Source organism: Castanea sativa, chromosome 6, assembly GCF_040712315.1.
Source record: "Castanea sativa cultivar Marrone di Chiusa Pesio chromosome 6, ASM4071231v1".
Classification (NCBI taxonomy): domain Eukaryota; kingdom Viridiplantae; phylum Streptophyta; class Magnoliopsida; order Fagales; family Fagaceae; genus Castanea; species Castanea sativa.
Genome location: NC_134018.1, coordinates 14726427 through 14740450, shown reverse-complemented (window position 1 = coordinate 14740450; position 14024 = coordinate 14726427). Strand labels below are relative to the sequence as shown.

The 14024-nt window shown below is 36.1% G+C and overlaps 1 pseudogene; it reads left to right on the top strand.

Moving 5' to 3' along the window:
- The first annotated feature begins 145 nt into the window (after nucleotides 1–145).
- On the top strand, nucleotides 146–4292 carry LOC142641149 (G-type lectin S-receptor-like serine/threonine-protein kinase At4g27290; annotated as a pseudogene).
- The last annotated feature ends 9732 nt before the right edge of the window (nucleotides 4293–14024 follow it).

The window sequence follows — 14024 nt, the reverse complement described above, 5'->3', positions numbered from 1 at the left end:
ACCCAACAAATGTACTCATTGCTGAAAGGAACAACCACGTCCATTCGGGGACATCCGATAAAATTGGAAAGGAACAACAACATTCCTGAGTCAACGCATGGCCTTCCATGATCTAGTCTTTGCTCATCATTATACTAGGCCTAACTCTAAAATGTTAGCTAAGAGCTCCAAGAGTAGAAAGCAATGGATATCTTAGCTTTTGTGTTATTGATTTCGAGTTTGCTTCTTTTCTTCTTTTTAGTGTCGGATGCTGCTAACACTGACAGCATTACAAAATCTCAATCCCTCAGTGAGGGCATGACTTTGGTCTCTAAAGATGGAAGCTACGCCCTGGGGTTCTTTAGTCCTGGTAATTCCGGTTATCGCTACTTGGGAATATGGTACAACAATATCCCAGTTAGAACGGTTGTTTGGGTAGCAAACCGGCTCAATCCAATAAACGACTCGTCTGGCATGTTGGTGGTAAACAGTTCAGGTAGTCTTGTTCTTCTCAGACAGAATAGAACAGTTGCTTGGTCGGCAAACTCAACAAAACAGGCCTGGAATCCAATAGTCCAGCTTTTAGATTCCGGAAATCTAGTATTAAGAGAAGAGAACGAAGAAAACCCAGAAAAATATTTGTGGCAAAGCTTTGACTATCCTTCTGATACTTGGCTACCGGGGATGAAGCTTGGATGAGACTTAAGGGCTGGTCTGGAACGGCGCCTATCTACTTGGAAGAGTCCAGATGATCCATCTCCAGGAGAACTGAGTTGGGGGATTGAACTTCATAATTACCCTGAGATAGTCATGAACAAAGGCACTGAGAAGTTTTTCCGGACCGGACCATGGAATGGCCTTGGTTTCAGTGGTGTACCAGACTTAAAGGACAATCCAGTTTACACCTACGATTTTGTCATTAACAGCGATGAGGTATACTTCATATACAATATGATTAAAAATTCTGTAATCTCAAGAGCACTTTTGAACGAAACTTCGTCCTCATATGAGCGCTACATATGGGTCTCAGAAGATAAAAAATGGAGCCTATACTTATCTATGCCAAAAGACAAATGTGAAGGTTATAATTTATGTGGTCCTTATGGAAATTGTATCATTGGTGAGTCACCTATCTGTCAATGTGTAGTAGGATTCAAGCATAAGTCACCAGATACATGGAACCCAGATGAGTGGTCTAAGCGATGTGTACGCATTACCCAATTGAGCTGCGAGGATAAAGATAAAATTGGGTTTGTTAAATTTGTTGGGCTCAAAATGCCAGATACCACGTATTCCTGGGTGAACGGAAGTTTGAGTCTTGACGCATGTAGAGTCAAATGTTTGAACAATTGTTCCTGTACGGCATATGCAAACTCAGATATTAAAAATGGAGGAAGTGGCTGCGCCATGTGGTTTGGGGATCTAATTGATATTAGACAAGTTGCAGCTAATGGGCAGGATGCTTATATGCAGGATGTATATATTCGAATGAATGCTTCAGAGCAAGGTAATAGGCCTATGGTTTTTATTGCTCTTTAATTTATATTTTACATGCCATTGAACCTATAATCTTTGTTGTTTCCATCTATTTTATTGCATTACTAAAATATTTTTGCTTTTCTTCTGCAAAGTCAATCATAAAGAGGAGAAAGACAAGCAAAAGATGAAGGTTATAGAGATAGTTGTGGTTGCAATTGCGGTCGTTTTTGGGGTGCTCTTGATTCCCTACTGCATTTGCAAAAGGACAAACTTCAGAGGTAATATTTCTTTCCCTGACCCAGTTTGGAAAAGATATTTCAAGATTGTTTAATTGAACTTCAAGCAACGTACAAAGCAGTTAATAAGATGTTGAACAAGAAAAGCTGTGAAGTTTAGCCATTTGATCTTAAGAAAAATAATGGTAAGGAATAAAATTTGCAAAATAATGGTAAGGCTAATATATGTTGTGGCCTAAAGCAGGGGGACCAAGAGGTTGACTCAAGCTAGTAAATATAGAAGGGCTGAAATTTGCTTTAAAAAAAAAAAGATGGGCTGAAATGGCCTATTGAACAAGAATCACAAAAAATAATCTAAATCTTTGTTTTGATTAGGATTATAATCGTATATGTAAACACCAATTTATACTATCTAATCCAAGATTTCCAGTAAATTTGGAAAGGCAGAAACTAGCACAATACTTTTAGTGAAAAAACCATGTCTTTCATCCATGAGCTTTCTTGAGAGAATCCTAGTAGTTTTATAAAATCTTGTAATCCAAAGTTCAAAACCACATAGCATTTCTTCTAGTAAGTTGACTATAGATCAAATATTCAAGGAGGTACCTTAATTGGAGTGCACCAAAGGTTCTAGTTAATTTACACAGACCTGCCATTCATGACGAAACCATATAGGAAGAAAATCAAAGTTTATAGCTATTGTGAGTCGCAGCAGTAAATTTTCTATTTGGAATGTAGAGTCTAGGTAGAATGGTTTTTTCAAGACTATAAAACACATTCTTTTCTAGTTGATTGCCTTAGTGGGAGTAGGTTACTCATATAGTCCCTTTTCCTTTAAAGAGTTATCCATAGGTTTTCCACTTCAGAATCATATTATGTGTCTTATGCATTTATTGTTTTGCTTTATGACTTGGTCACTTATTATTTTTTGGTTATTAATATTGACATTTTGGATCACCTAATTAATTTATTTGATTTGAAATCAAATAATAATTATGTTGTATAATTAACTAGTTGATCTAAATGGAACTTAGCAAGTGCCATATTCTTATTTCTTGTGTATAATGCAAAGCTCATCTTGATCTTAGCAGAGAAAATGGAGAATAATGTGATGATAGACCAAAACATTGAAGGCCAAAGTGAAGACATGGAGGTCCCATTCTTCACCCTAGCTACCATAGTCATTGCCACTAACAGCTTTTCAAGCTATAACAAGCTTGGTGAAGGTGGCTTTGGACTTGTATATAAGGTAACTTTGCAGCAAGCTTTTTTAAAGATCACAAAAAAAAAAAATCAATTCTCACCATATTCAACTTCAATAAAATCAATTTGCAAATGTGAATTTTCAGGGTACATTAATAGACGGAAAAGAAATTGCTGTGAAAAGGCTTTCACCAAAATCTGGACAAGGATTAAGTGAGTTTAAAAATGAAGTTATACTAATCGCCAAATTGCAGCATCGAAATCTTGTTAGGCTTTTGGGATACTGCATTGAAGGGGACGAGAAAATGCTAATCTATGAATACATGCCCAATGGAAGCTTGGACTCCTTAATTTTTGGTTTGAACTTCATGAATATTTTTACCAAACTTCATAAAATTTTTTATTGTTATTAAAAGAAATGCCAATTTCTTGTTTCATATTCAAGTTGAACTTTGTATTAACATAAGTGAGAAACTTTTCAGATCAAATGAAAGCTAAAGTTTTAGGTTGGTCTATGCGCTTCAACATTATCTGTGGGATTGCGCGAGGGCTTCTATATCTTCACGAAGATTCTAGATTGAGGATTATACATAGAGATCTCAAAGCAAGCAATGTTCTACTTGATAGTAAGATGAATCCAAAAATTTCTGACTTTGGTATGGCTAGAATCTTTGGTGGAGATCAAATTGAAGGAAACACAAATAGAGTTGTTGGAACTTAGTACGTATTCTTAACATGTTTTATCATTGATATTTTTTAATCAAATATTTTCATGCTTAATGATGTGTTTGCAGTGGTTACATGGCACCTGAATATGCTATTGATGGCCTATTTTCAGTAAAATCTGATGTCTTTAGCTTTGGAATATTATTGTTGGAGATAATAAGTGGAAAGAAAAATCGAGGCTCTTTCCATCTAGACAATACTCAAAATCTTGTCGGACATGTGAGTTCTCAAAATATTTCATCCTCTATCTTATTACATATAATGATACAAATAATGATAAAGAATTTTAAAATGTTTTAGGCATGGAAATTATGGAAAGAAGGTAGACCTTTAGAACTGATTGATACTTGCTTAAAGGGCTCTGTAATCCAATCAGAGATTCTACGTTGCCTCCATATTAGTTTCTTATGTTTGCAGCAACATCACTACGATCGACCAAATATGTCATGTGTGGTCATGATGTTACACGGTGAGAGTTCATTACCTGAACCGAAAGAGTTGGGTATCTTTGTAGGAAAAAAATCAGCTTCATCAAGCAAGAACCAATCATCCTCAACCAATGAAATTACTGTTACCATGTTAGAGGCTCGATAGTCAAATGTCATATCAATTGCATTTTATAACATATCTTACAAGTGATATTTACGTCTTTACATTTCTTATCATAAACATTTGTATTCTCTATGTATGCGACATCAGTCTTACTATCAGAGACCGCACCCCCGACCCATTTTGAATTGATTGGTTTGGGCCACATTCACATGAATGGATGGAGTCGTATTATTGCCTCTCAAAATAGAGATTCTACTGATTACATTTTTCCCTTTAGATTAAGGGTTTTACAATGGAGTTACCACTTATTTAATTATTGGAATAAATAAGAAAACCATAATTGAAAAATTCATAATTTTATTGATTTGAGAATGAATGCACATTGATCATAGGAAATTACATGGCTATGGTCCTAGATACAATTTAAGATAAAATACATGGTTTTTTTTTCCTAGTTACAATCTAAAGATTGAAAATTACATGGACAAGCATTTGATATAGTAACTGTTGATCTAAGTTTGGAGGCTATGTTACAAGATGGAAAGGTGTTAGGCACCCACCTTACTCGATAAACCGGTCTACTAAACTATAGTAGCCAACATTTATGCCATATCAACCAAAATATTATCAATAAATTGCATGTTCATTGCTTTGCTTGAATTTAATGTGTGTGCATATGATAAACCCTAATTTCATTTATTAATCATTACATTTGGATTAAAAAAAATAACTTCTAGAGAATGTGTGTGAATGCTGATGTCCTAAATTCAAGTATTTGAAAAATTATGAAATTATCATGTTTTCCTTCATATTTTGGATATGGATTTAAGATCAAAGCTAGTGTCATGCATGAATATATGATGAACATCCAAGAATATGTGAAGAACAATATGAACAACATTCAAGTATGTCAAGAATAGTTAAGCACATTCAAGTAATTTAAATAATCCACTAGCATGCTTTAATCTTAAATTAACATTGTAGTAATAAAAAAAAAAAAGTTAGGGAATGAGATTAGACCTGCATGCAAAATCCACACGGTGGAGGAGGAGGCTTTTGGTGGAGTTCCTAAGGGTGGAGTAGAGAAGAAGAATTAGGAGAGGGGGAGTGAGGCTCACTCAATATCTTAAGCCTCAGAAAGACCAAAATATGACAAAACTAACTCTACTTTACTAGAACTCAACAAGGGAGAAGAGAAGATGTTTTCGTGTGTTTTAAATGGAGGAAGGGGCGAGGGTTATATAGTAGTGGTGGAGAAATTATGAATGGAATGACATTCAATGAGGGTTTACAAAGGATAGGAGAAAATCATGAACCTAGACCCAATTTCAGATTTTAGGGAAGGTTGGTGGCATTAGAGAGCAAGCAAAATGACTAAAATTTCAGTTTTTCCTGTAGCTCCTGTAACAGTCCTTAGAGCCAACTTCAAAAAAATCATATCTTACTCAATTTTGATCGAAATTGTCTCATTCTTGTGCTCAAATTGAAGCCCGCAGATGTCTAGTTTCTATAAAAATTAACCTCACTCACAAAGTCATAACGGTTTGGGAGATATCAAAGAAATAATGAGTAGATGTCATTATTTGGAAAATGGTTTTAGCATAATTAACATTATTAGGCCCCAAATTAGCTTCCAATTAACATTAATAGGCCCTAATTACTTCCATTTTAGAAATAATCACCCTTAAATCATGACCTAATTATTCCAATTAAAAATATAATTGCACCAATTACTCATTGAATAATTAATGATTGACTATCTATTTAAAACCTAACTATAAGTTTTAGTTCTAGCCAATTGAATTATGACACGTTATTAATTTCAAATTGATTATAATTATAATCAATCAGAATTAATTATTCATAGTCACATATAGTCAGATTTAATTTGTGAGAGTGTATCTCAGCCATTAAAACTTAATTCGATGATAACTTTCAATCCAATTGTCTAATTAAGGCTTATGACCAGTCAATTTGATCATTACAACATCAAGATTACATTGATGAAATGAAATTAAGGATCTAATGGCCACAATTAAAATATTTATCTCCAAGGTGAAATTACTCTTTTACTCTCCATGTGAGGTTAAATGCGGGTTGCAAAATGGGGTGTCAACACTTATATGAACCTTATATGCTTAAAATGGCTTCTAAAATATTATACAAGTTTGAGACTACTTATAATCTATTTTACCAGCTTTGTAACGAAGAAAGAAGTATTTCAAATGAGACTTCAATTTTTCATTTTAAAATCTTTCCCCCTTAAAATGGTTGGCTAAAAGATGATGGTGATGGATTTTAGTGAAAAGTGGTATGGATTAAAATTTGGTGTTTGCTTATTGCCTTATATTTTTTTCAACTTATTACATTAATTATCAAATTTGTTAGGGTTCAAAGATTTGCTGAAAAATCCTAGTGACAAAACAGGCCAAAAATTGGGTTGCATCAATAAAATTGTATTAGGGTTTAGTCTGGGTCAAAAGCTACTCATAGGTGACTAACTTTTAATAAGCTGAAATACGAGATAGATGATCTCTTCCATACCTTTTCATGATAATGAATTTCTAAGTGAAACTTGTTTCATTGGAAAGTAGACATTCATGATTTCATTCAATTTTGATTTGAAATGAATGAGATATAGTTGCTCGAAAATGGCACAATTAATATTGAATCTAAGAATCTAGGTTGAGTGAGAAGGAGCATTGCTTGAGAGAAATCGCAACAATGTGCAATTTGATTGTTGTCAACCATGCCCTAAGCATGAGTCAACCATGCCCACCAAACCCTAAGGTTAGGGGCAACGTTTCCTTATGGGTTAGTTAAAGTAATGACGGGGAAAATGGGCATTTGTCCCTAATTTACAAACTATGCAGCGAAATGCCCCTATTTTGAAACTATTTAACAAAATGTCTATGTTTTTTAAACTCGATTTAATAACAAAATTGAGTTCTCTGTAAAACGTGATATCCTCAAAATCGAGTTCTATGTATATTTTTAAGTGGAACTCGACATTAGCAATGTTGAGTTCCACTTAAATTTTCAAAAACATTTAAGTGGCAAAATATGCGTGGACTCGACATTAGTAATGTTGAATTTCACCTGTAACTCGATTTTGTTAAAATCGAGTCTAAAAAATAAGGACATTTTGCTAACTAATTTCAAAATAGAGGCATTTTGTTGCATAGTTTGCGAATTAGGGGCAAATGCCCATTTTTCCCAAGTAATGACTATAATTGTGCAATTAGAATGGGTTCTTGTTACCAGGTAGGAGACATAATGACTATAAACGTGTAGAAGGATCACAGATTCAACTAGGATAATATCGAACTATGGAGCAAGTTCTGGAAGTTATAAGTAAAAGGAAAGAATTCAACAAGAATGCGGAGTATGTGAGACCTATTGCACCTTGTGTAAAGTTGTAGAAGAGAATGTGTTGCATCTATTCACTCGAGGTGATTTAGCGAGGGTGATATGGTTTGGAGACCAATGGAATCTGCGCATTGATAACAAGGGGCTACAAAATAATCAGTTTCTAATCAAGTTTGTGGTGAACCCACGTTTTAAAGAAGAAGAATTGCAAAGGCCAAAGGAGAGCTTGACTCTTTACGCTTCTGTAGGCTTTGATGAAATATGGAATTTGCGTAACCAACTCAGACACAGCCCCACTATCCTATAAAGATCATGAAATGACATTGGAAATCACCTAACTGATGATGCAAAGTCACTCTGTACCTCTCTTTGGATTATCCTTTGGATTATAAACTACATTGGATTTTAAGGGACAATAAGGAATGTGTAAATGGAATATACATAATTGTAGACTTTTTTATTTATTTATTTTTATAGATTGTTTACAATGAATATAAAGAATTGTATAAATTGTTTGAAAAATTGAGTTCGTTAAATATGAAGAATTGTATATGGTCTATGAGAAATGTGTACATTGAATGTACATAATTGTGTATGTTTTTTGAAAAATTATGTTCGTTGAATAGACAAAATTTGATACATTATTTGAAAATTTGTGTTCACTAATTCAAAAATTGTATACATTGGATATACAAACTTGTGAACATTCTTCAAAAATTGTATACATTGAATATACAAAATATGATAAATTATTTGAAAAAAAAAATGTGTACATTGAATATACAAAATTGGGCATGTTTTGTCATAAATTGCGTTTGTTGAATGTACACAATTATATTCATTCTTTAAAAATATGTATATTAATTGTATGTTGAGTACTATACTATTGTTTTTTTAGTCTCGTAACAAGAGGTATTTCCTTAAACTACTAGACACATTCTGAATTGCCATAGGAACTCTTTTTGTACACATGGATTCAGATTTCATTGACAGAATTTAACGGATAAGTTTGACAGCTGAGGATGGAGAAATCATAAAGGTTCGGTCAGACAATCGTGCAAAAATACTTGAAGAATGCTCTTTGCGCCTGATGGGTCGATTTCATACGATGAGACCAATCTACACTCGAGCTGTAAAGAACCTTCTCCGGTTGGTTTGGAAATTTGGTCAAGACCTGAAGATCACCGATGTTGGCGACGACCTTTTTCAATTAAAATTTTCTATGGAAAGCCAACTGACTTGGGTCCTAAACAATGGTCCTTGGAGCTTTGATAACCATATATTGTTACTACGAAGATGGGAAAAAGGGATGACTACTTATTTAGTGGAGTTTAAATGTATATCGATTTGGGTATAGGTGTGGGGCTTACCTTTCGATCTTATTAATGTGGAGGCTAGTCAGGATATTGGTGAGAGCATTGGGAAAGTACTGGAGGGTGATTGCAAGGCTATTGTAGTTGACCAAGCCCATTTTCTTCGCATTCGTGTGGAACTGCCATTAGAGAAGCCAATTAAGAGAGGTGCTCCAGTTCTTAGTCCAGAGTGGGATAAAGTTTGGATTGCATTCCAGTATGAGCGTTTGGTTGGATTGTTCTTCAATTGTGGCCTGATTGGACGTGAAGCTAGAGACTGCCGTCACCTAATATACCCGTCAATGGAGAAAAGCCTTATGGTGAGTGGCTACGGGCTGGGAATAGACTGGCAAAGGATCCGAGAGGGAGAAAACCATCGAGTCCACCACAGCGAAACACAGAGGAGGCCAATGAACGGGCTAGGGATTAGCCACAGCCACCCCAAGAGCATCAAGGAGGCAAGGCATATGGCACTGTTGCAAATCAGGAAACTATTACAATTGTGGAACTAGAGTTGACTGAATTCACAGGGGAAGGAGTAAATGCATCCATTACAAATCAAATAAGAATGGATCATGCCCATAATTACTCCATGATGCTAACGGATAACTCAGAGGGGGAGCAAGTAATCGATATTTTGGGAGAGATTTTAGTAACTGTGCCGGTTATGTTTATGGTAAAAGATAATGAGGATATTTGTGGATCACCAAACTCTGAAACCCTAGTAGCTAAAGCAGAACTTAATGTGTCACGTGGCTCCACACGTGATAGCCAGGAAAAGCTTGCAAGTGAAACTCGGACGTGGAAAAGGAAAGGCAGAACCATGAAACAAAAAACGTATGATTGGGGCTGAACAGAAGGAGGGTAACACTGGGGAAAGGAAAAGAACAAGGGGTCAATCCAATGATCAACCATGCATAACGGTGGAGGCTGATGTCCAAACCCTTCGAGCACAATGAAAATCATGAGTTGGAATTGTAGAGGGCTTGGGAACCCCTGTGCAGGTGTAGTCCTCTCTTACTTGGTGAGGGAAAAAGCTCCTAACGTTTTGTTCCTGATGGAGAAAAAACAAACGGTGGATGAGATGAGAAAGATTCAAGCAGATTTACGATATGACAATTTGCTTGTTGTTCCCTGTGTTTGTAGGGCGGGTGAATTAGCCATGCTTTAGAAGGATGAGGTTAATATAGATGTCCAAACCTACTCCTTGAACCACATTGATGCTCGTATCATGACTGTTCCAAACTCCCCTTGGAGACTTATGGTTTCTATGGCAGACCGGATGAACAATGGAAGCAAGAATTATGAGGTTTCTTGAAACACTTACACTTTAGAGATAATGTGCTGTGGGTATGCATTGGAGACTCCAATAAAATTTTGAGTTCTCCGGAGAAACAAGGTCACCATCCAAAACACTCTCCACTAATGGAGGAGTTTCGAAGTACACTACTACACTATGGATTAGTGGACATTGGTTATCAAGGGTAATATTTTTACATGGCGAAATGGTCAAAATGGTGGGGCTTTTGTTCAAGAGAGGCTTGATAGGGCTTGTGCAACAATCGAATGGAGGGAATTATTTCCACAAGCCATGGTGCGGCACCTCCAAGCATCATACTCAGACCATGATCTGATCTTACTCACTTTGCAAAGCGATACAAACAACGAAAGAAGGAAAAAATTTTCCAAAGAGATTTGAAGAAAAATGGGCGACACATCCGGAATGTGAGAACATTATCCAAGAAGCTTGGAATAGGGAAGCTCCTTTGGGTAGCCCAATGTTTCGACTATTCTAAAATATTAATGAGTGTAGATTGGCCCTGGAGGCATGGAGTAGAAATATGGGAAGTTTTAAGACAAGGCTGGAAGAAAAAGAAAGCATATTGGAGTAGCTCAAGGCAATGAACGATGTTGAAAATTTAGGCTTGATACAGGCTGTCAAAGATGAGATTAATGCCCTATTATATCAGGAGGAGTTATCCTGGAGACAAAGATCGCGTGCTATCTGGTTGCTTGCTGGTGACAAGAACACAAAATATTTCCATCAACGAGCTAGTCAATGCTAAAGAAAAAATCACCTTGCTAGTTTTATGGATAGGGGGGGGGGGGGGGGGGGCCCCGGTGCACATCAAATAAGGAGAAGGAGAGGGTGGAGGAGGAATATTTTCAGAGGATTTACACCACTACAAATCTGAATGAGATGGGGGCTGTCTTAGACAAGGTGGATAGGGTTGTCACTCCTAATATGAATCAAACACTCCAATCATATTCACATGATGAGATCAAACAGACTCTCTTCCAAATTCACCCTTCAAAGTCTCCAATCCCTAATGGTATGTCTCATTTCTTTATACAAAAACACTAGAATATAGTAGGGATTGATATTACGGAAGCTGTGTTGTCTGTTTTGAACTCGGGTCATTTTTTGTGAAAAATGAATTACACCCACATTGTATTCATACCCAAGGTAAATGAGCCTAAAAAAGTTGTTGACTACATATCGATTAGCCTTACAAATGCTATCTCCAGATTGGTTTCAAAAGTGTTAGCAAACAGGCTAAAATTGATCTTGCCTAGTGTTATTTCAGATTCACAAAGTGCTTTTGTTCCTAACCGCTTAATTACTAATAATACTACAGTAGCATTTGAAGTTTTGTACAGGATGAGAAATTAAAGAACAAGGAGGAAGGGGTAGATGGCCATTAAACTGGATATTATCAAGGCGTATGATCGAGTGAAATGAGGCTTTCTCAAGCATATTATGATCAAATTAGGTTTTGATGTTCAATGGGTTCAGTTAGCTACGGAAAAAGTTTGTACTGCTTCATATTCGGTGCTTATAAATGGAGAGCCTAAATGATACATCAATCCATCTCAAGGAATAAATCAAGGAGACTCATTATCCCTTTACTTTTTCCTATTTTGTTCAAAAGGCCTCTCCTCTTTGATTAGACAGGCTGTTGCATCCCAAAGCCTCCATGGTATTTTATCCTGCAACAATGGGGTATGCGTATCTTAACTTCTATTTGCAGATGATAGCTTCATTTTTTGTCAGGCTATTGTGGAGGAATGCCAACACATCCTTCGGTTACTACGATGTTATGAGGAAGCATCGGGCCAAGCAATTAATAGGCATAATACTTTGATTTTTTTTGGCATATTAGAAGGCCCAATGTTAAAATTGATATTTAGAGAATGATGGGGGGCAAGAATTATGGACGATTGTGAGAAGTATTTGGGCCTTCCGATGGTGGGTGGTAAGTCGAAGGTGAATACTTTTAGGGTTCTTTAGGAGAAAATTTCAAAGAGAGTTATGGGGTGGAAAGAAAAATTCATCTCAAAGGCAGGTAGGGAAATTTTAATCAAAATAGTAGCTCAAACAATACTTTCCTACACTATGGGAAATTTTAAAATCCCTAAGTCCTTATGTGATACAAGAAACTCTACCTTGGAAAAATATTAGTGGGGTCAGACAAAGGATGAAAAGAAAATCCATTGGATCAATTGGAAGAAGTTATGTACTCCTAAAAAAAATGGTGGCATGGGTTTTAGGGATATTCAAGCTTTTAATTTAGCTTTACTAGCTAAACTAGCGTGGCGCCTGATCCATTATACTCACTCTTTGTTTTATAGGGTGTAAAAAGTAAGATATTTTCCTAATTGCTCATTCATGGATGTAGTTCTTGGAAACAATCCCTCTTATGTATGGTGTAGTTTGTTGGTAGCAAAGTAGATTATCAGGGAGGAAGCGTGTTGGAGAGTGTGTGAAGGCAGAAAAATTGAAGTTCCAATGCATAAATGGCTATCCCATTACCAGTTTTCCTTGGGGAGACTCGGCCAACCCTGTTTGATCTCTTTGCCTATAGAACCTGAATGGAAATCCTCTCTATTCCATTGTAGAACAACATAGCACGAGAAAACCTGATTTGGAAGGAGAATGATAGCAAAATTTTCATGGTGAAATCAATGTACCAGGTAGCATTGAGAATAAAGGACCAAGCCCAAAGTGAGCACTCAAGGGCTAGGTTGCATCCGCCAATATGGAAAAAATCTGGAAACTAAATGTTTCTCCTAAGGTACATACATTTCTTTGTCAAGCATGTTCCAATATTCTGCCTACTCGAGGAAATTTGCATAGGCGTAAATTACAGGTGGAGCCAAGGTGTGGGCTGTGTTGCCAGTGTATAGAAACTGTTGAACATGTACTGTGGGAGTGCCTGTTAGCCAGAAATGTTTGGGCATTTAGCAGTGGAAAAATCCCGAAATGCCCAAATGCAGCTCAAGAATTTTACTCTCTTTTCAGGCACTACAAAAAACGGGGTCTATGGCCGCGTTTCAAAAACGCGGCTATAGACCCCAAAAACACGGCTATAGGCTATAGCTGCGTTTTCTAGAGCCGCGTTTATAACCGAGGCCTAAGCGGTGCAGCAACAGCCCCTGTGGGTCTATAGCCACGTTTTTATAACCGCAGCTAAAGGTCAAGCCTAAAGCCGCGTTTTTTTAACCACAGCTATAGGCATTGGGTCTATAGCCGCGTTTTTTAAAAACGCGGCTACAGACCCACTTTAAGCTGCGTTTGTAATCGCGGCTATAGGTTTTATTAAAAACAAAAAAAAAAAAATTCTGGGTTTTTTTTTTCCTTAGAAAATTCAAAATTCAAACAAAAAAAATTCAAAATTAATCACAAACCCAGAAAATCCAAAACCAAACACAAACCCAAAAAATTCAAAATCAAACACAACATACCCACAATACAAACACACCCAAAAAATTCAAAATCAAACACAATATCCTCATAATACAAACATAATATGCTCCAAAATATAATAACACAAACCCATGAATCTCCTCTCATTCAACAAAATCAACCCAAAGCTAACACTAAATCCATTCAAGGAACACAAAAGCATAAGCCCAAAAATAGAAAAAGAACAACCTCAAGAACACAAACCCATTTAAACATAAGCACTATAGCACAAATTCAAGCACATATCCAAAAAATTCAAAATCAAATAATTCCACCAATGTAAAACCTATACATATAAACACATAAATATTACTCACAATGCTCATAAAGTTTAGATAAAAATAAGCTCTAGAAAAAGTATAATACCCATAAGAAGATTAG